General features: G+C 44.1%; 2 protein-coding genes across 6 annotated transcripts in view; one reads left to right on the top strand and one right to left on the bottom strand.

Annotated features, from left to right (window-relative positions):
• ANGPTL2 (angiopoietin like 2) overlaps positions 1 to 4,494 on the bottom strand; it is a 66,115-nt gene extending 61,621 nt beyond the window's left edge. Inside the window, exon 1 of the mRNA XM_040324226.1 lies at positions 3,985 to 4,494. The gene's annotated coding sequence lies outside the window, so the exon portion shown is untranslated. The remainder of the gene's footprint in view (positions 1 to 3,984) is intronic.
• The window catches only part of RALGPS1 (Ral GEF with PH domain and SH3 binding motif 1), a 765,778-nt gene that overhangs the window by 410,594 nt on the left and 342,261 nt on the right, over positions 1 to 12,923 (top strand). The gene's annotated exons all lie outside the window — the stretch shown is intronic.

A 12,923-nucleotide genomic window follows, 5' to 3' on the forward strand; every position in this document is an offset into this window, starting at 1 on the left:
CCGACACAGTTGCACTACGCCGCTGTAAATTATGATGTAAATTCTTTGAGAATACGGGAAATGCGCTGTAAGTTACGCTGGCGTAGTGTAACTGAGATACACTACGCCGGCCGTAAAGAAGCGATGTGCTTCGTGGATCTGGCCCTGAGTGTCTTTGTCCCTCTATATTAGGCAACTTACAGCTCGGTTAAGGTGTAGCAGAATAAGAGAAGCTCCTGATGCATTGTGTGAGATGATTTTTTGAAATATTTTTTATTCAGTTCTTCTCAACACTGACATAGGTAGACAAGGGTAGGAGTAGTCCTAGCACAGGTCCAAGTTTTTTTAATTCTTCCACATGTGCTGCAGTGTTGGAGGACCCAAATAGTTGTTCACAGAAACATCTGCGCACAGTGGGGTAGATGTGATTATTGGGGGTTGACTTAATGACTTATTTTATCTTACAAAATTTTACTTCCAAATGAGAAATACTCAAAAAAAAAAAATGTGAATGTATGTGATATTGGGAAGTGGAAAAAGTTATATTTTAAACCTCTGTGTTCAAGTGAATATTAACTCTAGACTGAACCAAACATCCATCAGTGTCCCAACTGGTGAGAAATAAGGTCAGATTGATTGGCAACATGGCAGCTTTGTGACAGTTGGTTCTTATGCCGCGTACACACGACCGTTTTGCGCTATGTAAAAAATGTCATTTTCTTTTAATGTTCTTTAAAAACGATCGTGTGTGGGCTCCAGAGCATTTTTTGCGACGTTAAAAATGTTTGCGTCGTTTTTAACGTTGTAAAAAATTGTCGTGTGTGGGCTTTAACGACGTGAAAAAAGCGTGCATGCTCAGAAGCAAGTTATGAGACGGGAGCGCTCGTTTTGGTAAAACTAGCGTTTGTAATGGAGATAGCACATTCATCACACTGTAACAGACTGAAAAGCGTGAATCGTCTCTCACCAAAGTTTTACTAACACGAAAGCAGCCCCAGGGGTAGCGCCATCCGAATGGCACTTCCCCATTATAGTGCCATCGTATGTGTTGTACGTCACCGCACTTTGCTAGAGCATTTTTTTTTTAACGAACGTGTGTAGGCAAGGCCGGCTTAACAATAATCGGGTTGATAAAATGTCGTTTCTTTCTAGACCATTAAAAACGGCCGTGTGTACGTGGCATTAGGCTTAGTTCCTATAAATCTATCAGAATGGCATTTGTAGGTTCTCCGCCAATATAAAATCACATTGGTAGCTGAACTGACTGATATGTGTGTATATTAGATCCTTGGGGGCAGGGACTAATGTGAGTAATTCTGTAGTATACAAATTAATACATAGTGAAAAAAATTGTCAGAATCTGCAGCATGCATTTGCTCAGGGCATCAAGACGCGACTATGTGTATAGTACATAGCAATGTCATTTTTTCCAGCTCATTCAGACCAGCATTTATCTATCAGATGTTAAATGCCAAAACAGAAGTATTTCTACCCCACACACACACCCTTTCCCTAGCATGCAAGTTGCTGAGGAACTAAAAGTACCAGCATGCCCTGCCCCTCCCTGTCAGCTATTACTCTAGGGACTTTTAGTTATTTTAGCTAAAGACCTACCAATCCTATTTCACATTATTCTTGGGAAGGTCATACCAAGACACGCAAGCCCTTTTTGAACACATTCATTGCAATTTTTTCCTTCAATAGTACAGAGGCTTTTCTCTTTGTCTGTGGAGGAAGAACAAATGCCAAATGCCAAAAGTCGGTACATTTTTTGATAAAATGAGTGTTAGTGATGCTGTCAAGCCCTCTCTGTAATTTGGGACTAAATTACCCAATTGTATCAAATGAAGCTGGAATAGATGGAATTTGTTAGCTAGGTTAGGTTTCTAGTTTAGTAATCTCAGTTTACCAACAGGTTTCACAGTAAGCAGACCCAAATTTACATTGAGACTAGAACATACATTTTTGGTTTATTGCTCATCACCCAGTAATGGTATAACATCAGGATCTTTCACATGCGCCTACTTTACATGCAGACCCAGCCATGCATCCTCTTTTTATTGGGGTGTTGAATTGAAGCAATATTTGATGTTTCATGTTGAATCGGGTGATGGCGAAGTATCCAAAATATAAAGCCCTTTACTAAGACATTGTAAAAATCCGTGGATAGTGGGCAGAGCCATGCAAATCATTCTTTTTTTTGGCACAACCCCCCTCCCCCACCCATGGAAAACTGTGCATCCAGAGCCCTTGGGATTGCAGCATAAACTCATCCGACAGCTGTTTCAGCCTTGCTAGCTCTTATTCGCGCACGATAAGCATGGCATGGCAATGCAATATGCTGCCAGTGCTATTTTCTGCATACATAGCAACTTGTTTTTTTATCACTATGGTCAGATGGGTGAAAGACAGATCGTTTTTGATTAGTTAAGAGTTAAGCTGGCCATAAATGGAATGAACTTCATTCAATTTCTGTTGAATTGGTCAAAATTTGTTACGTGGGTGGCTCTGTCCTTTTGAGGAAGCCAGACAAAAAGTTCTTAGCCTGAACAGCGCCTGCATCCAATCAGATGCAGGCACTGTTTGGGTATTTTGACAGCCACAAGTGCCGGCTGTCATAATACAATAGCCGTCAATGCAGATTCATTCATCCATGATAATTGCTTTCACTCAGCCCTGAGGCTAAATCTTAACATGTATGGCCAGCTTTAGTCTGGCCACATGACCCGGTGAAATTTAGCTTTTTTTTATCAGTTGTGGGTTGAATTGTGTAGAAGTTCGAGTGAGTGATGGGGGGGTCGCATAACATCCATTTCACCAGTACAAATTGATAAAGTTGTATGAAACAGGGATTAAATAAGTTGGGTAATTGTTTCAGTATGCCAGACACACATGCTTTAGTGAGAATGTTTGTATGTGTGTGAAATTGTGCAGAGCTTGCAATCTCTTCCTTACAGTCACTATACCATTGTACCATTGCAGCATATGCAGGTGTTCCAAAGAAATAATATAAATAGGAATATTGTATTGGTTAAAATATTGTAGCATGTATGCCCTCTTTTCCTGTATGTTGTACAGTGACTAAAGTGTGCAACAAGTCTATGGTCACAATGAAGGTTAACAAGCAAGTATTGTTCCTGGTTCCCATGGCAACACTGGCATCCTACAGAGTATAGTATGGATAGCCATGTACCAATCAGGGTCTGGATGCTAAATCATTGTGAAAGCTGTCCTCACTAGTCGTAAATCTGATTCTCCACATTCTACAGTGGCGACCTGTTCTGAAGTCTGTTTTTGGATGGGCACCAACATTTTGAACCAATTTTCAAGGATGTTTTCCTGTTTATCTACCTGTATGTCCTATTATTACGATGTGCCTTAGATTGGGAAATCATTTTCAATTTTTTGTCATTTGTAACAATATTGTCTGAATAGTTCTAATATAATACGTTCACAATGAAAAGCTACAGATGTTGTCAGCAAACTTAAAACGGTTACTAATAATCTCAGAGTTTTATCTGATAAGGGGGCTTCCTGTAATTATTTGTTATGTTTTTTCCCATGTTCTCTGTGTTTTGTGCCCAAATGTGTTTGATTACTGCAGTGTTTCTCACTCCCCCTCTGTGCATAACTATTCTAACTTCAGCAATGCTCCTCACAGTGTCTGCAAAACGCCACCTCTTCCATTTTCTACCAGCAATTATTACTTTGTATTGTTTTTTTTAGAACTTTCAGGAATGCCAAACTTGTTTATGAAACAAATTCAAATGACAAGTTATTAATATATTATAATTATATTTTTTTTATAGTAACTTTGCCCAACATTCAGGAAATGCTATATAAGCACTACTGATAATAGTAACTTTGTACAGCATTCAGGAGATAAGGCTATATAAATACCACTGATAATAATAGTAACTTTGCACAGTAGCACGGCAGATGATGCCACTATTTGCAATATGTTTCTAATAATACTAATAATAGGATATGTAGGGACAGGCTTACCCTTTCCTATCTTGTTTCTGAATCACAGGTCCTGTTTGATCAGCTATTCTCCAAAGCTGGCATTCCCTCCTCGGAGCTGCCTAGCTAAAAATCTTCAGAACACTTCCTGTAAACTTTTCTTGCCAGCTTCCCTCCAGTTAAAAGTTAAATGGAACAGGCACAGCTTCTTTGACGTCTTGGGAGTTACTTTGTAGCAGCGCCTTGCTGTGATCGTCTATTTCATTGTCTGCTGATTGTACCTCCCTGTGGCTGATAGCAGGAGGTTACCTGCTGCCTAGAGGAGAGCTTTGTCCCATCCCAGCTCCGAGCCCTGAGCCCATCACTGTCTACAGCCTTATTTGAACTTCAGCTCCTCCAGTTCTTTTGTGGTGGAATGACATGCTGGAAAGACTAAGACAAAAAAAATAGTTGTACCCAGCATGTAAAAAGCTGCAGAGTTTCTGGTTGGACAGTAGTTTACTTCCACTCCCACACATGTGAGAGAGCAGCTAGGAGGACACACAAGCCCTCGGACCCCCCCTTCTCTTCCCTCCTGACCACAAACATTGGAGAGTCCTGAAAGCGGTGATGTCATGCCTCTCAGTGAAAACTAATTTGGCATGCCCAAACTCCACCTCTCCTCCTCTTCCCTGGCAACTCCTTTTAGGCACTTATCTGTAGACCTGTGAGGATGAAAAGTGTACAGGAGTAGCAAAAGAAGCTGCGAGACACCTAATATATCAAAGCCCAGTGTGTTACTTATGTCTGAATGGATGAATGGATGAGCGGATGTGCCACTAAAAACATGTATTAAAAGCCAGCAGCTACAAATACTGCAGCTGCTGACTTTTAATATAAGGACACTTACCTGTCCTGGAGTCCAGCGGTGATCGCAGCAGATGACGAGCGATCGCTCGTCACCCTGCTGCTCCCCCCTCCATCCACGGTGAGGGAACCAGGAAGTGAAGATGAGCGGATGTGCCACTAAAAACATGTATTAAAAGCCATGGATGAGCGGATGTGCCACTAAAAACATGTATTAAAAGCCAGCAGCTACAAATACTGCAGCTGCTGACTTTTAATATAAGGACACTTACCTGTCCTGGAGTCCAGCGGTGATCGCAGCAGATGACGAGCGATCGCTCGTCACCCTGCTGCTCCCCCCTCCATCCACGGTGAGGGAACCAGGAAGTGAAGCGCTCCGGCTTCACTGCCCGGTTCCCTACGGCGCATGCGCGAGTCGCGCTGCGCCCGCCGATTGGCTCCCGCTGTGTGCTGGGAGCCGAGTGTTCCCAGCATACAACGGGGGACGGACGGAAGGTAAGGAAAAAACCCGTCCTTTGCCCGTATCGTAGGGCCGGAAGTGGGTGCAGATACCTGTCTGTAGACAGGTATCTGCACCCCCCTCCCCCCTGAAAGGTGTCAAATGTGACACCGGAGGGGGGGAGGGTTCCGATCAGCGGGACTCCACTTTAGAGTGGAGATCCGCTTTAAACTCCCAAATTGTAAAATTATTTAGAGATTCTGGTGAGCCCTATGTGCAGTGTTCTCAAACCTTCACACCTACTGGGACCATTATGGGAGATTCCCACTTGGATAATGTTGTATTTATTTTAGGGCTGCAACTAACGATTATTTTCATAATCGATTAGTTGGCCGATTATTGTTTTGATTAATCGATTAATCGCATAATAGCCTTAAAAAAAAAAATGCATTTTTTATTATTTTTTTGGGCCAATTTGTTGTTGGGCAGATTACAAAACACAAATTGCCGCAAAAACACATTACATGCTTTTCTGCAGCTTCTCCATTGAAGTATATAGAACCAAAAAATAAATAAAAAAATAGTCCTTCCCTTTCCAAATACGCAGCAGCTGAAAATAAATCATGGATGTGAACGTGTCCCATAGGGAAACATGTAAATGACCTCTAGTGTGTTTCTGCAAAAAACACCAAAAAGGTGTGACTCGGCCTGAGATGTTTAGTAACATAATGTGGTTAAAAAAACAAAGATAAGTACAAACAAAGCAAATAATTGCTACTGTAAGGGGTTCGTTTTTTTTACTGTGGGACAGTGAAAGTAATATTTACAGTAGCGATTTGCTTTTTTGTACTATACAGGGCTAATTTTTGTTTTTTTTAACCCCATTATGTTACTGGCCGATTACTCGATAATGAAAATTGTAATCGATTAATTTCATAATCGATTAGTTGTCGATTAATCGATTAGTTGTTTCGGCCCTAATTTATTTTATATGATAGTGGATAGAGTAGAGGGATGAGAACACCCCAAGGTAGATGAGAGCAAAGTTAGGAATTATGGCAGGAAACTATTATGGTTGCATAAAAGAGCAATAGCCCAATAAACTCTGTTTATAACTGAAATGGCATGTTTAAAGGGGTTGTAAAATATTTTTTTTTCCCCCTAAATAGCTTCCTTTACCTTAATGCAGTCCTCCTTCACTTACCTCATCCTTCGATTTTGCTTTTAAATTTCCTTATTTATTCTGAGAAATCCTCACTTAATGTTATGTCTGTAACTACACACCGGAATGCAAGGCTTTCTCCCTGGTGTGGAGAAAGCCTCTTGAGGGGGGAAGGGGCGAGTAGGAGTGTCAGGATGCCCACTAACACACAGCTCCTTTCTCTATCTGTAAAGTAGAGAGCGTCCTGACTTGCCTGCTCGCCCCTCCCCCCTCAAGAGGCTTTCTCCACTCCAGGGAGAAAGCCTTGCATTATGGTGTGGAGTTACAGACAGAAGAACAGGAAGTGAGGATTTCTCAGAAGAAATAAGGACATTTAAAAGCAGAATCGAGGGTCCCCAATTTCCAAAGTGAAGCTTTATTGCAGCATATGTGTTCCCTTTTACCATCCATTTCTGAGATTTATATAGCTCTGCCAAACTACACAGTCCTTTGTGGCAGTGGAGTTTTCTCTGCTGCAAATTAGCAAAACTTACAGGTCTCATCCCCTTCCCTACTATATGACTGGACGGTGAAAGAGTGGATTTATGAGCCCATCTCAGAGTCACTTTGATCGCCATACCTATCAGCATTGCTCCTTGTGCTGCTTTCCCTTCCTCCAGTCCGTGCTCTGCTGTATAGGGACTGCAAGAGGCTCATGCCAGGTCACATTTACCAGGTGCTTAGACTGCTTGCAATTAAAATAAATATAGGATTAAATACTGAATACAGAACCGCATTAATTTGTGTCTTTTATATCTGCTTAGGGGCAGATCCTCAAAGAAATTACGCCGGCGTTTCTACTGATACGCCGGCGTAATTTCAAAATTCCCGCGTCGTATCTTTGTTTTGAATCCTCAAAACAAGATCCGACGGCATCTGGGTTAGATCCGACAGGCGTACGTCTTCGTACGCCGTCGGATCTAAGATGCAATTTTTTGGCGTCCGCTAGGTGGCGTTCCTGTCGTAATCTGCGTCGAGTATGCAAATGAGCTATTTCCGACGATCCACGAACGTACGAGCGGCCGTCGCATTTTTTTACGTCGTTTCTGTTAGGCTTTTTCCGGCGTATAGTTAAAGCTGCTATATGGTGGCGTACTCAATGTTAAGTATGGCCGTCGTTCCCGCGTATAATTTTGAACATTTTGCGTAAGTCATCCGTGAATGGGGCTGGACGCCATTTACATTCACGTCGAAACCAATGACGTCCTTGCGACGTCATTTGGAGCAATGCACCCTGGGAGTTTTTACGGACGGCGCATGCGCAGTTCCTTCGGCGCGGGGACGCGCTTCATTTAAATGAAACACGCCCCCTACCCGCTGGATTTGAATTCCGCGCCCTTACGCTGCGATAGATACGCTACGCCGCCGAAACTTACGGCGCAAATTCGTTGAGGATTCAAACAAATGCAAAGTAAGTTACAGCAGCGTAGCGTATCTTACATACGCTGTGCCCTGCGCCGATGTATGTAGATCTGCCCCTTAGAGTTTAGCCTTAGGCCCCTTCCACACAGGAACAAATCCACTTGCATTGGTCCGCCAGCTCAGCGGGAGATATCTCCGCTGAGCCGACGGATGACAGGTCCCTCTCTGCTCACTGAGCGGGGAGGGGCTTGTCCAGCGCCACTGTCTCATATGGAGAGATTGGAACGAAAACTGACAGCATGTCAGTTTTCATCAGATCTCACCCAATCCGGACAATGTCACCCAAGCGGGCATGTTACAGCTGACATCTGACTCTCCATAGAGAAGAATGGAGCAGCCAGATCGGGTCCACCGAAAGGGGCCTTATTCTCAAAGTACACACCTTTTATGGCTTGCCTTTCTTTTGTTGTTTAAAGGGTATGTTTATTAAACTTTCGTAAACATTACAGCTACAACTAAAGCTTAGTAGTGGTAAAACAAAGCTTGCCAAACAGGACAGCGCACAGCTTGATTAAGTACAAACAAAAGAATGAAAGAAGAACTATCCATTTAGGAGTGCCTTTGTTTAGTCCCCTCATTTTCCAATGTTACTACCAAACCTAATTACATCATTGGAAATATGGTCCAAGATGTGTAGATTCACCCAAAAATAATCACATCATATTATCTACTAATATATTTTAGTGCAGGAGCACTCATGTCATCTAGATCAGGGGTGCCTCCTGGGTCCTTCAGGAGTGCTTTGACAAGATGCCTAAAAATTGCTCTAAACTGGCCAAAAATGTTCAACAAGTCTACCTTTTTGTGTTACACAAAGCCACAGATTTTTATTGTGCACCATTAGGCCTCTTTGACACGGACGGATAGAATGGTGCTTTCAGCTGAGTATTTTACCGCAGCTAGAAGCACACAATGCTTTCCTATGACACCCTTCACACACTGTGGTTACTTGCGGTTTTGTTACCTGCGGATTTGTGCAAATTAAAAAATCAAATCAAATGCATCCAGCTGCAATATACCACAGCTAAGCGGCACGTAATCGCAGTGCACTGTGTCAGCTGCGTTTGGTATGAATCTTGAAGCGGAACTCCATGCCAAATTTCAAATAAAAAACTGTCATGGGTTCCCCCTCCAAGTGCATACCAGGCCCTTGGGTCTGCTATGAATTTTAAGGGGAACAAGCGCTCCCCCTCCTTAACCGTACCAGGCCGCATGCCCTTAACATGGGGGGTAGGTGCTTTGGGGCATGGGGGTCGCCCTGCGGCCCCCCCACCCCAAAGCACCCTGTCCCCATGTTGATGAGGACAGGGACTCTTCCCGACAACCCTTGCCGTTGGTTGTCTGGATCTGCGGGCAGGGAGCTTATCGGCATCCCACCCTAGGTGAATGAGTATGGGGTACATCGTACCCCTACCCATTCACCTGGAGGGAAAAAAATGACAAAAAAACACACTACACAGGTTTTTAAAGTAATTTATTAGTCAGCTCTGAGGGTCTTCTTCCGACTTCTTAACTTTCGGGGGGCGTTCTACCGGGGCCCCGCTTTCTTCTTTTAAGCTCTTTTACAAGCGGGGGCCTGGACTTCTTCGCCGTCTTCTCTGTTCTCTTCTACCGGGGGAGGGGGGCCCAGTCTTCACCACCGTCTTGTTCTGTTGGGCCCCCCGCTTTCTTCTTTTAAGCACCTTTACAAGCAGTGGCCCCGGACTTCTTCGCCGTCTTCTCTGTGCTTTTCTGTCGGGGGGGGGCCTGGTCTTCACCGCCGTCTTGTTCTGTTCTGCCGGGGTCCCCGCTTTCTTCTTTTAAGCTCTTTTACAAGCGGGGGCCCGGACTTCTTTGCCGTCTTCTCTGTTCTCTTCTGCCGGGGGGGGGGGTGGTCTTCTGTCGTCTTCTCCCCTCTTTTCCTTTTTCCTTCTGCCGGGCTTCTCCGCTGTCTTCTTGCAGCTCTTTTACCAGCGGGGGCCCGGTCTTCTGCGTCGCCTTTTTTCTTCTTCTCACTTCCTCCCGCTGTAATGCCGGGCAGATATCACCCGGTGACCCCCCCTTATGTCGTCACCACCCGGAGCATGATGGGACTGTGACGTCATAAGAGACCTATATAAATTGGTGCAAGCCGCGCACCCAGCATTACGGCAGGAGGAAGCGACGTGTCAACGTCGAAGAAGAGACGGGCCCACACTGGTAAAAGAGCTGCAAGAAGACAGCAGAGAAGCCCGGCAGAAGGAAAAAGGAGAAGAGGGGAGAAGACGACAGAAGACCGGGGGCCCCCCTGGCAGAAGAGAACAGAGAAGACGGCGAAGACGTCCGGGGTCCCCGCTTGTAAAAGAGCTTAAAAGAAGAAAACGGGGACCCCGGCAGAACAGAACAAGACGGCGGTGAAGACCAGGCCCCCTCCCCCCGACAGAAAAGCACAGAGAAGACGGCGAAGAAGTCCGGGGCCACTGCTTGTAAAGGTGCTTAAAAGAAGAAAGCGGGGGGCCCAACAGAACAAGACGGTGGTGAAGACTGGGCCCCCCTCCCCCGGTAGAAGAGAACAGAGAAGACGGCGAAGATGTCCGGGACCCCCCGCTTGTAAAAAAGCTTAAAAGAAGAAAGCGGGGGCCCCACGCCCCCCGAAAGCTCGGATAAGGGTCTGGTATGAAATTTAAGGGGGACCCCACGCCGTGAAGTGAGAGATACTAGATAAAGGTATCTGTGTGACCACTGTGACAGCGGTCTCTGCAAGCATGGGGATTTTAAGTCTCCCTCTAGACCCACTGTAGGATATTAGGACCATTCCTGATATCTTACAGTGGGTCTAGAGTCTATGCTTGCAGAGACCGCTGTCACGGTGGTCACACAGTTAGGGCAAGGACATTACCACTTCTGGGTGCCTTCCTGGTGGATGAAGCTTTTTCTATTTTAAGTTTCCTTCTATACACCAATACAGATTAACCCTTTAAGGACCGAGTTAGAATTACATTGCCTTTATCTGTGATTTACCTGTCGACTTATCGTTGTGGGACTTCATTTATTTATTCACCTTTATCTTCACAGTTGTGAACTATTCATTTTGATGTATATTTATGTATTTTATAATGTACTTCTGACACTGATATAACTTTTTCACTAAATGCTACATCACTCAGCACTAACCTGTCACTTTAGTATATGATCTTTTTCATATTGTTGTTTACACTTAGTGCTGTACCTTTTATTACTTATGTCTTTGAATTTTTGTATCCAAATTTTCGGTACTGGCAGCTTTTTATTTCACTATTAATTTGGTGTTTTTGGTTTCATATTAATTTTTATCTAGCGCAGTGTTTTCCTTTTGTTTTTTTTAAGTGGTCCACAAAAGGGCCCGGCGGTCTCGTCAGCCACCATATCTCAGTGGATCAGGCCGACCGTCAACAGGCCTATGCTCTTAAGGGGCGGGCGCCCCCCCTTCCGGTCATGGCACATTCGACCAGGGCAATTGGTGCTTCCTGGGCTTTCCGACATCAAGCGTCTGTCTCACAGGTGTGCAAAGCGGCGACTTGGTCGTCCGTTCACACTTTTTCTAAATTTTACAAGGTTGATGTGAGTGCATCTTCTGATGCTTCTTTTGGCCGCAAGGTTTTGCAGGCGGCTGTTTAAAGTTGCACCTCCTCCGTTGAGGAGCTCTGCTTGTTTGGGGTGAAGTTGCTTGTTTTTACGCATACTGTTCCCACCCCTCATTTTTTTGACACTGCTTGGGGACGTCCCACTTGTCAAGACTTGAGCAGGCTGTGTCCGTCCATGGACGATAAGAGAAAATAGGATTTTTTGTACTCACCGTAAAATCTTTTTCTCTGTCATCCATGGACGGACACAGCACTTACCCCTCCTTTTAGGTTTGTACTGCTTGTTACAAACTGAGGCTGCATGCTGCAGGGAGGAGGGTTATGTCCGGAGGGACCGCCCCCGGGCGGGTCTGTTTGACTCTGTTAAAGTAACATGTATTTAATTATCTAACATGTTCTGCTTAGTCCTCTCCTGTGAACAGGAACATAGCCCACTTGTCAAGACTTGAGAAGGCTGTGTCGTCTATGGACGACAGAGAAAAGGATTTTACGGTGAGTACAAAAAATCCTTTTTTTCCACAAGTTTTCAGTAGTCCACTTTAGGCCTTTCAGGCTCTCATTTTCAGCTTTCCTTGTTAAACCGTAGTGGAGATAGAAGCCATTATGTTAATTTAATCTCCCAGTAATGCTTGCTTGTAATCTGTTTTTGAAGTCTGCTTTTGGACCCATTATTAAAACAAACTATGACTGCCCTCTTTCCACAACACTTGTAAACAATACACAAGGAAAGTTGTAATTGCCCACCGGGGATTGGGAAACCAAATTAGATACTAAGCGAGGAGTTTGTTTGTCTTCACCTAAAACTGTTTGCTTGGAAAGTAGAACTGCAATTGCCAAAATTCTACTTTCTGTGGAAACTCCGTAAATGGATTATAATTATGTACAGGGTTGTATCAGCATGACATCCATAACATACGTTTACAGACTGTGACCCCAAGGAATAATAATAATAATTACTATTATAATTATTATAGTTTATGTAAAAGTGAATTTGCAGTCTGTTTTGTTAGTTGCAACATTTTCCCCCTGTTTGGGAAATTGCCCTTCGCTTCCTGTCTTCTTGGCCACCACTTATAACTTCTATCCCCCTGCTTTCTCAAACCAGCCCCCCAATCTCACGCACTCTTTAAAACGCCCGCTCTATCTGTAACAAGCTAACATCTGTGCATGACCCTTTCATCTCTCATGGCTTTAACATACCAACCATAACTGGAACCTTGGTTCAAAATTTTGACTCTGCTTTTCCTGCTGCACTCTCCCATGGTGGCCTCTATTGGACTCATTCCCCCGGACCCAACAGACAGAAAGGAGGTGGAGTTTGATTCCTTTTATCCCCACAAAGCACCTTCCAAGTCCTTCCTATCCCTCCCTCTCTATTCCTCTCTTCTTTCGTGATGCACTGTATGTGTCTGTTTTCTCCCATTTCTCTGAGGATTGCAACAATTTATCGACCTTCTGGACCAGTATCGTGCTTTTTTGATGACTTGGCTGC

Source organism: Rana temporaria, chromosome 9 (assembly GCF_905171775.1).
Source record: "Rana temporaria chromosome 9, aRanTem1.1, whole genome shotgun sequence".
Lineage (NCBI taxonomy): Eukaryota > Metazoa > Chordata > Amphibia > Anura > Ranidae > Rana > Rana temporaria.